Raw genomic sequence first — 13,282 nt, 5'->3', positions numbered from 1 at the left:
CTATAGATGGAAACTCTATTAGAGTAGATAAGAGTGAGTGACAGAGCTCAACTAGGGAGATATTACAATGGTGAGTGATGGTAACAGCATGACTTAGTTGGGTAGCAGTGGAGATGGGGAAAGTGGATGGACCAAAGAAATATTTAGGGGTGCCAGGCGCCCTGGCTCATGCCTGTAATCCCAGCACTTTGGGAGGCCGAGGCGGGAGGATCACGAGGTCACGAGATCAAGACCATCCTGGCTAACAGGGTGAAACCCTGTCTCTACTAAAAATACAAAAAAAAAAATTAGCCAGGCATGGTGGCAGGCGCCTCTAGTCCCAGCTACTCGGGAGGCTGAGGCAGGAGAATGGTGTGAACCTGGGAGGCGGAGCTTGCAGTGAGCCAAGATCACACCACTGCACTCCAGCCTGGGCGACAGAGCAAGACTCCATCTCAAAAAAAAAAAAAAAAAAAAAAAAAGAAATATTTAGGGGGTAAAACTATGCTAGGTGATTAATTTTATAAGGGTATTTATTTCTGCTTGTACAACTGTTTGAATGGCAGTACCACTGACTAAGATAGAAATGCTGAGGAGGACTGGGTTTGATGGTATTATGAGTTTAGTTTTAGATATAATGAGTTTGTGGCAGGAGGATTTATGGGTCAGGGGTCATGAAGAGAGGTATGGAGTGGAAAAATAAATCAAAAGTAATTTTAAAAGTTAACAGATGTGTTTCACTCTTCATGGTTGTGGAATCCAGAGTCTTTGTGTATGTATTAGTCTGTTCTCATGCTGCTAATAAAGACATACCTGAGACTGGGTAATTTATAAAGAAAAAGAGATTTTATGGACTCACATTTCCACATGGCTAAGAAGGCCTCACAATCATGGCAGAAGGTGAAGGAGAAGCAAAGGCACATCTTCCATGGCAGTGGGCAAGACAGCATGTGTAGAACTGCCCTTTATAAAACCATCAGATCTCTTGAGACTTATTCACTATCATGAGAACAGCATGGGAAAAACCCACCCCCACAATTCAATTACCTCCCATGAGGTCCCTCTCATGGCACATGCAGATTATGGGAGCTACAATTCAAGATGAGAGTTGGGTGGGGACACAACCAAAGCATATCAGTCTAGGATGAAGATACAAATATATGTGCCATTCTAGTTTACATGGTAACTGAAGCCTCAGGCATTGATGAGGTTGTCTAGAGTTAGAATATAATATGCAAAGAGAAGAGTGCTGAGGCAAAACTGGAGGAAGTTGCATTGTGGAAGAGGTGGGAGCAAAGTAGACTGAGAAGCAGCAGCAAAAATGGTATGAGGAAAAGCAGAGGATTCCTAGGAACAGAGAGGATGGTCAAGTATGTGTTAAAGATAAGAAATGTCCCATTGGCTTTAACATGCTGATCATGGTGACCTTAGCAAGAACTTGTCTCTGGAGGAATCTGTCTTATATAAATGTTACCACAAACACATAAAGCCACATAATGCTCCCTCAAACAGTGTTGTCAGTAGCGTGAAAGAAAAAAAAAAAAAAAAGGCCGGGTGTGGTGGCTCACAAACTGTAATCCCAGCATTTTGGGGGGCTGAGGCGGAAGGATTGCTTAAGCCCAGGAGTTCCAAACCAACTGGGCAATGTGGTGAAACCCCATCTCTATAAAAAATACAAAATTAGCTGGGCATGGTAGTGCATGCCTGTAGTCCCAGCTACTAAGGAGGCTGAGATGGGAGAATCGCTTGAGCCTGGGAAGCTGAGGATGCAGTGACCTGTGATCGGGCCACTGCACTCCAGCTTGGGTGACAGAGCAATACCGTGTCCAAAAAAAAAGAAAAAGAAAAAGGAAAAAGAAAAAATAAATCTACCTAAAACAATTTAAATATCAATGGAGGATGCCTGCGTAAATTACAATACAGCCACATAGTGGGATGCTATGCAGTCATTGAAAGTGAGGAAATCTATGTATGATGATATAGAAAGATGTTCAGATGTATAAGGGGGAAAAGCGTGTCACAGATCAGTATGGATAGCCTGATCCATTTTTGTAGAAATTGTATATATAGATTGATTAGCTGTGTAAATGGAGAAAATGGAAAAGAATTTGTATGCACCAAATTTTTTAACAGTGGGTTCTTCTTGAGAATACTGCTAAATGATGAGAGGAGGACAGAGAGGGGTGAAATCTAAATGGTGAGATTATAGACACTAAATTTCTTTGTGCCTCAAATTAAGAAACAAAGACCGGTCATGTGCTAAATGTCCCTTTTATTTTGTGGAGCAAAAACAGTGTATAAGAACCTAGCCCAATATAAGAGCTGAATGAATAAAATAACGGCTTTCAGAAAGATGTCAGGCAAATGGATAATGTCACAACAGGCCAAGAAAGTTCAACTGGCACATTCACTAATTGGAACTCTTTTGATATACAAAATAATTAGTTTATGATTTTAAGTCAAATGCTAGACCTACTCAAAGTGGTAGCCTTCCTTAATAAATACTTTTACATCTAATTTGAATTCCCACATTTTGTACATAGTTAACAGGGATTTATGCTCACTGAGCACTTCTTGGATTAATAGTTTTGTTTTAATTTTTTAATTGATGAATGAGTTCTATTTTAAAGCAAGTATTGTTGAAAAATAGTCCAGGATTCATGGGCCTATTAATTTTTCTTTACTTTGGCAGATTTGTGGTGTGTGTATCTGTATGTTTTGGGGAGGACGAATATACATACAAATATATACTATATATTGACATTTTGTATATATATATAAAAATAATATTTACTCTTCCCTGTCGGGGACTGTAGTATGTCAACATCATGTGCAAACTGAGACTGTTTTTAAAAAATCTTTATACATATATATCTACATAGTTATATATGGAATTATAAATTGATTAGTGTATATATTATCAAACAGAATTCTCAACATTTGCTTACTCATACAAAAATAGAATCACCTCATCTATTTTAATATTTTTAGCCACTAAAGTTCTTACCATTTTCTAAATATGTTATCAAATACACACTATAAAATTTTAGGAGATATGACATGCAAGATATCTTAAGAAGTTGTTTTTGTTTGTTTGTTTGTTTTTTTGTCACCCAGGCTGGAGTGCAATGGCACGATCTTGGCTCACTGCAACCTCCGCTTCTCAGGTTCAAGTGATTCTCCTGCCTCAGCCTCCTGAGTAGCTGGGATTACAGGTGTCTGGCACCACAACTGGCTAATTTTTGTATTTTTAGTAGGGAGACGGGGTTTCACCATATTGGCCAAGCTGGTCTCGAACTCCTGACCTCAGGTGATCTGCCCACCTCAGCCTCCCAAAGTGCTGGGATGCAGGCATGAGCCACCATGCCTGGCCTAAGACGTTTCTTTTAACACTTAATCACCTTACATTTAATTTTAATAAATAGCAATGTCATTAATTGTATATTGTTGTTTGCTATTTTAATTAATTTGATTCAAAAAATCAGGACGAAGCTTGGCTCAATGGTGCACTCCTGTAGTCCCTGTTATTTGGGAGGCTAAGATGGGAGGATGGGTTGAGCACAGGTATTTAAGACCAGCCTGGGTAACATAGCAAGAACCCACTTCAAAAAAAAACAAACAAAAAAACCTCCACCAGACTGAATGCATTACAGAATATTCTTAAAGTTATAGGAAGGCATTTGACATATGTAAAAAATATGTTTTCCATAATAAGTTGTTTTTAGTCTCATAAAGTGGATCAAGTTTATAAAACGTATAAAACAGCCTTGATCAAAGTCTGCTAAATTTGCATACTTTGTAATTTAAGAGTAACTTATTAACTTGAGTCTCTTTCCATAGGTAAATTAAAGCATCTACAACCTGAAACAAATGAATGTAAGAAAGAACTTAAACGGCAAAGAAATTTAAGAATATTTTCCCTTATTTATGTATAATTCATTAAGATTCCATCCTTCTCTGTCATATGACACTCATACTTTAGAAATAAATTATATTTATAATCCTAAAACACATAAAAAACACACAAAGAGTAATTGGATTTTTAAAAAGACATAAAAGGAAATCTTGATTTCTAATAAGAATCATCTTGAATGTACAAATATACTTGTTTTATTAAGTGTTCTTACACTGTAGCTCTTGCAAACCAAACTACTAATTCAAATACAAAATTTGAAAGACACTTTCGTGAAACTGTAGAATGTTTAGGAACTCGACGCTAAAGCCTCATTTTAAACATAAACATTGCGTTTATCTATGTGAGTTGCTGGGCGGAGGTACTTAAACACTGTTTTGGTCTGTCATTCTGCTTTTAGACAGTGTCTATCTAACCATCTCAAAGGCCTTGGATGCTATTTTATTTTTAAATATTTCAGTTATGTTGATTTCACAACCTTCCTTGTGACCCATTCCAGCATTTAAAATTCCTTTTTTTTTTTTTTAGAAAGCCTTTCTCTAGGGTAACCCAGGAAGAAACAGTAAAAAGGGACTAAAAGACTCTGAAATATTCATTCCTCTGTTTGAAAAGACAGATATTCTCTTAAGGAATTTCACTGTCCTAAGTCAATTAAGAGAGTGGTGGCTTAAATATGAAGATCAAAGTCTTATAGGATTGCACCTTGGGGATAGCACTTTCCTTTGTGAATGCAGACTTATGTTCACAGTTGCTCCCAAGCTGGGCAAACACCCCAAAGAGCTCTCCTGGACAGAATCCCAAGGAAAGGTTTCTTCAAATTTTCACTGTGTCTCTTCGGCCAGGCTCAAACCCTCCCCTCTCAGAGGCTCTTCCTGCTTCTTTCTGTCTCCCCCAGCCTCATTACCTCATCACCATAAGAACAAGCAAGGGAAAACAATCTGAAACAGTAAAGTATTATAGAACTATATTGTCTTTTTTGTTACCATCGGCAGGTATGCCCCCAAACTTTCATCTTTTTTCTTTTTCTTTTTTTCCTTGAGACAGAGTCTCTCTCTGCCACCCAGGCTGGAGTGCAGTGGCATGATCTCGACTCACTGCAACCTCCATCTCCTAGGTTCAAGCAATTCTCCTGTCTAACATCATGAGTAGCTGGAAGTACTGGTGCCCACCACCATGCCCAGGTAATTTTTGTGTGTTTTGTAGAGACAGGGTTTCACTATGTTGGCCAGGCTAGTCTCGAACTCCTGGGCTCAAGTGATCCACCCACCTGGGCCTCCCAAAGTGCTGGGATTACAGGCGTGAGCCATCCGGCCCAGCCTCACCTGATATTTCTTAATGCAGATTCTGATTCAGTAGCTCTGGCGTGGGTGGAGCAGGGGTGTGGGGGAGTGCCTGAGGTCCCGCGTTTCTAACAAACATGTCCTGATGAAGCTGGTCCTCAGACCACACTTACAGCAGCAAGTTCTTAAGACATCTAACTCATATGTGTTTTACTTAAGATATTAGTACTTCACTTTTGAAACAAACCCAGTGTGAAAATTCAACTTTGCAAAACCGATCAAATAAGAAATAATTTACATTTCTTGATGATTCTTTGCTTTATAAGAGATATCAGGATGACATTTCTGCAGTTATTGAGATACCCTAGTATACTTAAGATGATTCAGTATTTCAAAATTACATGAGTACATGGCTTCTCACAAGCACAAATACCATATAAAGCTCCGTATGCTGGCAATTTACTATGAACTTAAGTGATCTTGGACTCTATTTAATACGTAGATGATCATTCCGTTTTTGTCTATCTGAGATAAAGTCTTAATTGAACTCAATTCAAAGAACTAATTTAACTGTTTTTCCCCACTGAGTGAGAGTCGCAGCTGCAGCACTTTGTGTAAGTAAAAAGCACGCATTTATGATTGGACTGAAAGAATTAACACTAGACTGGGAATGGTGGCTCATGCCTGTAATCCCAACACTTTGGGAGGCCAAGACGAGCATATCGCTTGAGCTCTGGAGTTTGAAACCAGCCTGGGAAACACGGCGAAACCCTGTCTCTACTAAAAATAGAGAAATTAGCCGGGGATGGTGGCATGCACCTGTAATCCCAGCTACTCAGGAGGCTGAGGCACGAGAATCATTTGAACCCAGGAAGAGGAGGTTGCAGTGAGCTGAGATCACACCACTGCACTCCAGCATGGGCAACGAAGCAAGACACTGTCTCAAATAATAATAATAATAATAATTTTAAAAAAGAAAAAAGAATTTACACTACCCAGAGCAGCGAATTGTACTATACTAGAAATAATGGAGTCTATTATTTTAGAAAAGTAGAAAGGTCTTAGTGACTCACAAAGGCAATCCTCTTTGTCAGTTTGCAAAATTTCTCTTTATCATTTTTAAGCCTGCACCTAGTCCAAGTCAGAATTTACTCAGAGTTATTTAAAAGAAATTGTTCTAAAGTAGCAAACCACATGAAGCCAAAATCTTTAGACTGATGAAGACAATAGAAAAGAGAACACTGAATATGTGTGTGTGTATATATGTGTGTTAATGTGACAACTGGTTTTGGCCAACCACTGTAGTTCTTGCAAATGTACATTGAGCCAATGAACCTAAGAATGGAAGCAGTACACAGATAATTTAGGATGGATAAGCAAAGAAACTGGAATAGAATCACAAATGTCTTAGATATTGAGCAGCAGGAATTGGCATGAAGCTTTTTCTGAAAATTATACCAACCTTTAGAGTGATTTTGCAACAGGGCTGCTGGACACAACAACAAAAATAATGTGGAAAAAACAGTTTTTATTATATTATTACATACTGAAGAAGAGAAATGATCCCCACCATTGCAATTCAAAGAAGAAAAATATTTACATCTTTGTTACCCTAACTGATCTGAATAGCCTGGCACTTTCACCCTACTTTTCTTCCCAGTAAGTAATTGATCAGTTGGAAACATTTTGTAAAACACGGTCTTTTCTCTTTCTGATGTTAATGGTTCCTTAAGTGACTGAATGTGACATTGACTATAAAGACTTTGTCAGATTTTAGTTTTATACTTATATGGTTACAGGAACACAGCAAGGATTAGGAGATACTCTATATACTTTCTCAATTTATTGAGTAGTAAAACTAGAAACAAAGACATAAACGAAGTCAGAGATTAGACAACAGTGTAGTGGTCTTGATTGAATCCAGCTCAGGAAGATAGTTAACTGCTTCCAAAAGTATTTATAAGCATTCTGGCCATAAACTATATTTGAGCCATATTTGACTAGATATTAAAAAGAGTTTGGTGTACACACAAGTTCACAGCAGCACTATTCACAATAGCAAAAAAGTGGAAACAGCCAGATGTCTTATCAATAGAAGAATGGATAAACAGATTGTAATATAGACATATCATGGAATATTATTCAGCCATAAAAAGGAAGAAAGTTACTGAAACATGCTACAATATGGATGACTCTCAAAACATTGTGTTAAGAGAAAGAAGAAAGACAAAAAAGGTCACATATCATATGGATCCATCTACATGAAATACCCATAACAGAGACAGAAAGCATATTTGTGGTTAGCAGGGGCAGAGAGAGGGGAGAATGGGAATTGATGGCTTAGCAAGTATGGGATTTCCTTTTAGAGTGGTGAAAATGTTTTGGAACCAGATAGAGGTGGTGTTAGCCAGTTAGCCAAACATGACGGCATACGCCTGTAGTCCCAGCTACTCAGGAGGCTGAGGATAGAGGATCATTTGAGCCCAGGAGGCAAAGGTTGCAGTGAGCCAAGATCACGCCACTGCACTCCCGCCTGGGTGATAGAGTGAGACTCCATCGCAAGAAAAAATAAAATATTGGCTGGGTGCAGTGGCTCAGGCCTGTAATCCTGGCACTTTGGGAGGCCGAGGCGGGGACATCCCAAGGTCAGCAATTCAAGACCAGCCTGGCCAATATGGTGAAACTCTGTCTCTACTAAAAATACAAAGATTAGCCAGGCATGGTGTCAGTCACCTGTAATCCCAACTACTCGGGAGGCTGAGGCAGGAGAATCAATTTAACTCCGGCGGTGGAGGTTGCAGTGAGCCGACAGAGTAAGACTCCATCTAAAAAAAAAAAAAAAAAAAAAAATTTTAAATATTAAAAACTGAAAACAGATAGAGGTGGGTATGTACAACATTGTGAATGTACAAAATGCACTGAATTGTTTACTTCAAAATGGTAATTTTATGTTATATGAATTTTACCTCAATAAAAATAACAGTTTGAGAATGAACAACAGTAAGTGCAATTAACATTCAATGCCTAGTTAGCATAGTGCCAGGAGGACAGTCGGTGTTCAACAAACATTTGTTGAATAATGAATTAATTACAGAGGTCTCTTGCTACATAGTCTCTGTTCAGAAAGGCATCTTTCAGATTTTTGGACTATTTCCCCCCTCTTCTAGAAACAGTGGAACTAGAAAGCAATATTAAAATCACTGAATTTAGAAAGGGAAGACATGTTAGATAATAAGTAGTCTAACCTCATGATTCTATGGCTGAGAAAGCTGAGGCCCACAGATGTGACCAAGCTTAACTGGAAAACACAGCCAGTCAGTCTCATCAGTAGACTAAAATCTGAGGCTCCGGATTTCCAGCACTCTTTTTACTATTCCTCACTGCTTCAGCCATGACCCAGGGTCCCTGGAAAGGAAAGAGCCTGGTGGAGGAGGAAAGAGTTGGCCAGACAACAGCCGTAATGAAGTTAGTTTATTCTTGTGAATCAGGACTCAGGCCATATTTGGGTGTGGAGGGAACACAGCTGTATTAAGAGGAGGGAAAACAAAGTGGGTGGTAAATAAAGTATCAAAAGTATAAAATGCAAATATCCCAACTGTGGATGCAATTCTATTCCCAATAGACAAATATCTAGAATCATATCTCTTTTTCATTAAGGAGGTTATTTAGCTTGAAAGAAGAAAGATGAAGGTAGGTCCCATTTAAAGCCAAGGCAAATAAGTACATGTACCGCTTGTATAAATTTAAATTTTATAGAATTTTAAGATAAAGGTCTATTTCAGAAGAAATTTGGCTGACAGTAGTGCTTATAGTCTCCAATTCTGTAGTAACACAGTTTGCCTGAAAGTGAGTTGTTTTTTGATCTCTCACAAAGATACTACTTTAAAATTTCCATTTTTAAAAACTCCATCATAAGAAGGCTTTTCCTATAAGATATCTCAGTGGTAAGAGATCATTAAAAAAAATACTGAGGACTTCTCTTTTTTTAATGCAAAAAAATTGTGAACTGAACTTTTGAATTGCCTGTGTATGTGTGTGTGCGCGCGTGTGTTTTAAAGTTCAGTGCTGATGGAAATGTGCCAAGGACTGTAATACTAAGAACTGGATGACAGCCAAGTGCCTTTGGTTTTGGAGAAGGCAAGTAGGAGCCAGAGAATGCTCTCAGTATTGGTGGGAGGTTATTTGAAGTTGAGGGGGGTCAGCATATTTGATGCCCAGGAGCAGAAAGAAACAATGGTTCTCTGATAATTAGGATAGTAATCCCAGCAAGGGAGCCCATCATCTTTGTTTCTGGCAGACACAAGTGTCTCCCGGCTATGGCTTAATCTTTCAAGGACTTTAACTTTGAGAAATCATGATATCTTTGTTAGTATGCTCCAAGCGGACCCTGCATGCTTACTTAGCAAACTCCTTCCATAAACAGACATTATAGAAGGTGAAATTCCAGGATATGATCATTGTTCAAGGCATCTTGTAAATCACAGCAGCCAAAGCACTGCAAAATCACTAAGAATGTACACTTCTCGTCAGTATACTTATGTGTGTTTAAATCTCTTTTTTTGTCCTTTCTCTCTTCATATCTTTCTCTTTTTATTATTTACTTATTTATTTAATTTGAGACAGGATCTCACCCTATCGCCTAGGCTGCAATGCAGTAGTGTGATCACGGTCACTGCAGCCTGCGGCTCAAGTAATCCTCCTACCTCAGCTTTCCAAGTAGCTGGGACTACAGACACGTGCCGCCATGCCTGGCTAATTAAAAAAAAAAAAATTTACAGACAAAGTCTCACTATGTTTCCCAGGCTGGTCTCAAACTCCTGGGTTCAAGTGATGCTCCCACCTTGGCCTCCCAAAGTGCTGGAATTACAGGCATGAACTACCATACCCAGCCTTTCTCTTTTTATATACTGTCCATTGATTCTGTTTTCTATTTCCTCAAACCCTTTTTTCTTCTCCATTCTCACTATTAGAGCACTTTTGTGACCTAATCCTTCAAACGTATGTACAATATTTCTTATCCTGGCACTTTCGAAAGTCTCACTTTTGGAATTCTTTTTGGTTTTTTTTTTAATCCCCTACACGCTCATAGGACAGATTTGACCTTTTCCTAGACCTAATGCCTATGGTGCTTTTTTCTTTATTTATTTTATTTACAGTGCTGTTGCAGTGACCTTTATTGACCTGGCCCTCTCTTTTTCATCGAGAAAAATTCAACAGTTTTTACTATTAAAAATTCTTTTGACAGTGACTATAAAACTCAAATTTTAGTGATTTACATATGTTCCTAATCTAGTGGTATTATTTGAATTAATCTATTTTTAGCATTTAGTTTACTTCTTGGTTCTGCAAGTTTCACTCTTGTGCAGAGCCTGACTCCTTGATTGCGCAGGTAGAAGTCACCTAAGTCTTTGGACATAATAAAATATACATTGACGTTGTTTAGCAGCTACTCATGTCTAGGCTTTGCTCATTCCAGAATTTCCTTGGCACTTCAGCTCTTGGCCTGAAGTTTCTAGTGGGATAAACTAAGTTCTCTATTGTAGATGCTTTTCTGACTCACAATAAACAAAATGCTGGGTGGAAAGATGCCATGACAGCAGAAAGAAATGTTAGCAGGGAATGCTGGAAAAGCAGCCTCTTACAGACACGCTCAGGAAACAATGAACAATAAGACGACAAACTTCACAGGCTCACTCAACTATTTTGAGAGGCTGCTGGGCTCTGCATATGCTTTATGTTGAGGCCTGAATTTGTGGGGAGGCTCTTAATATGCTCAGGGAAACACTTGGGCTCTTTTTCAGCCAAAACTTTTAGATATGAGTATTCCAATGAAGAAGAAGAATAATACGTTGGAGTCACCAAAATCCTTTTCAACAAGAGACCAAATTACTCATTATAGGCAAGGACAATTTGCAAAGAGGAAAACTAAAAAGCCTAGAGAAGTAAATTGAGTTGACAAAAGCAAGTCAAACTGAAATCAAGATCAAACTGAAATTTAGGTCTACCTATTTCAGAGAGTTGACAATTATCTGGTGAATATATGCAGTCTAGACTATCAGTAAAATGTCCCATTTCCCTCAGATCATCCTAGCTAATGATTGAGGCCTCCAACTATATGCATAAAATTAACTGGCTAGACACGGATTCAGAACAAATGAAAATAACCAAGCTGTGTTATGTGTCCACCTGACTGGGTTAAGTGATATCCGGATAGCTGATAAAACATTTATCCTGCGGCCAGGCATGGTGGCTCCTGCCTGTAATCCCAGCACTTTGGGAGGCCGAGGCAGGCGGATCACCTAAGGTCAGGAGTTTGAGACCAGCCTGGCCAACATGGCGAAAACCCCTCTCTACTAAATATACAAAAAAATTAGTCGGGCGTGGTGGCATGCGCCTGTAATCCCAGCTGAGGCAGGGAGGCTCAGGCCTGTAATCGGGAGGCTGAGGCAAGAGAATCGCTTGAACCTGGGAGGCAGAGGTTGCAGTGAGCTGAGATCACACCACTGCACTCCAGTCTGGGCGACAGAGCGGGACTCTGTCTCAAAAAACAACATTATTATTTATTTCTAGATGTGTCTGTGAGGGTGTTTCCAGAATTTGAATCTATAGACTGAATAAGGAAGATCTGCCTTGCCCGGTGTGGTGAGGTATTATCCAAACCACCTAGGGCCAAGTGGAACACAACGGTGGAGGAAGGACACATTTGCTCTCTCTTCTTGAGCTGGGACATCCATCTTCTCTTGGAGCTCCTGGTTCTCATTTAAACTCAGATGGAATTACACCACTGGCTTTCCTGGTTCTCCAGCTTGCACATGGCAGATTGTGGGGCTTCTCCGCCTCCATAATTGCATGAGCCAATTCCCCAAATAAATCTCCTCTAATACAGGTTAAGCATCCCTAATCTGAAAATCTGAAATCCAAAATGTTCCAAAATCTGACATTTTTTGAGTGTTCACATGACACCACAAGTGGAAAATTCACACCTGACCTCATGTGACAAGTCACAGTCAAAACACAGTCAAAATATTACATAAAATTATTTAAAATATTGTAGAAAATTACCTTTAGGTGATGTGTATAAGGTCTTTATGAAACATAAATGAATTTTATGTTTAGACTTGGGTTTCATCCCCAAGATATCACATTATGTATATGTAAATGTTCCAAAATCAGAAAAAATCTGAGACACTTGTGTTCCCAAGCATTTCAAGTAAGGGATATTCAACCTGTATATCTACCTTTCAATCTATATATATCCTGTTGGTTCTGTTTCTTTGGAAAACACTGATTAATACACAAGTCAATGTTTACTCTCTGCAATATAGGGAAAAAAGAATGCAACATACTTCACAAATATTTTACTATTAAGATTACAATTCCAACCTGGGCAACATGGTGAAACTCCATCTGTACTAAAAATACAAAAAATTAGCCAGTGACAGTGGCACCCCCTTGTACTCCCAGCTACTCAGAAGGCTGAGGTGGGAGGATAACTTAAGCCCAGGAGGCAGAGGTTGCAGTGAGCCAAGATTGCGCCATTGCATTCCAGCCTGGGTGACAAAGTGATGCCCTGTCAAAAAAAAAATTTTTCTATTAGGAAGATTTTATAAAAACAAAATTACACTAAAAAGATATAAAACTTTAGAAAGCATAACAGCCTATTTATATTTTAAAACTAAATATATCACAGTGGATGTCTAATCTTTAATATATACAGTCTGCCCTCCATGTCTCTAGGTTCTGAATGTGTGAATTCAACCAACTGTGGATGGAAATTTTTATTTTAATTGCATCTGTGCTGACCATGTACAGACTTTATTTCTTGTCATTATTTCCTAAACAACAGAGTATAGCAACCATTTACATGGTGTTTACATTGAATTAGGTATTATAAGTAACCTAGAGATGATTTAAAGTATATGAGAGGACGTGCATAGGTTATTCCAAATACTACACCATTTTACATAAGGGACTTGAGCATCAGCAGATTTTGGTATCTGTGGGAGGTCCTGGAACCCATTCCCCATGAATACCGAAGGATGACTGTAATTTTATGCAGAATATCACACATATTGTTGAAGCCAAGGGAATCCTATGTGTTTTTAGTACT

At 38.7% G+C, this 13,282-nt stretch overlaps 1 long non-coding RNA gene across 1 annotated transcript in view; it reads right to left on the bottom strand.

Annotated features, from left to right (window-relative positions):
• Positions 1 to 6,680: 6,680 nt before the first annotated feature.
• Positions 6,681 to 13,282, bottom strand: part of LOC117979387 (uncharacterized) — a 50,477-nt gene continuing 43,875 nt past the window's right edge. Inside the window, exon 4 of the long non-coding RNA XR_004670170.3 lies at positions 6,681 to 7,997. This is a non-coding gene — a long non-coding RNA (uncharacterized LOC117979387). The remainder of the gene's footprint in view (positions 7,998 to 13,282) is intronic.

This window comes from Pan paniscus, chromosome 13 (assembly GCF_029289425.2).
Source record: "Pan paniscus chromosome 13, NHGRI_mPanPan1-v2.0_pri, whole genome shotgun sequence".
Taxonomy (NCBI): domain Eukaryota; kingdom Metazoa; phylum Chordata; class Mammalia; order Primates; family Hominidae; genus Pan; species Pan paniscus.
Note: the sequence above shows the minus strand (reverse complement) of the source record. Positions and strands in the feature narration are given on the sequence as shown.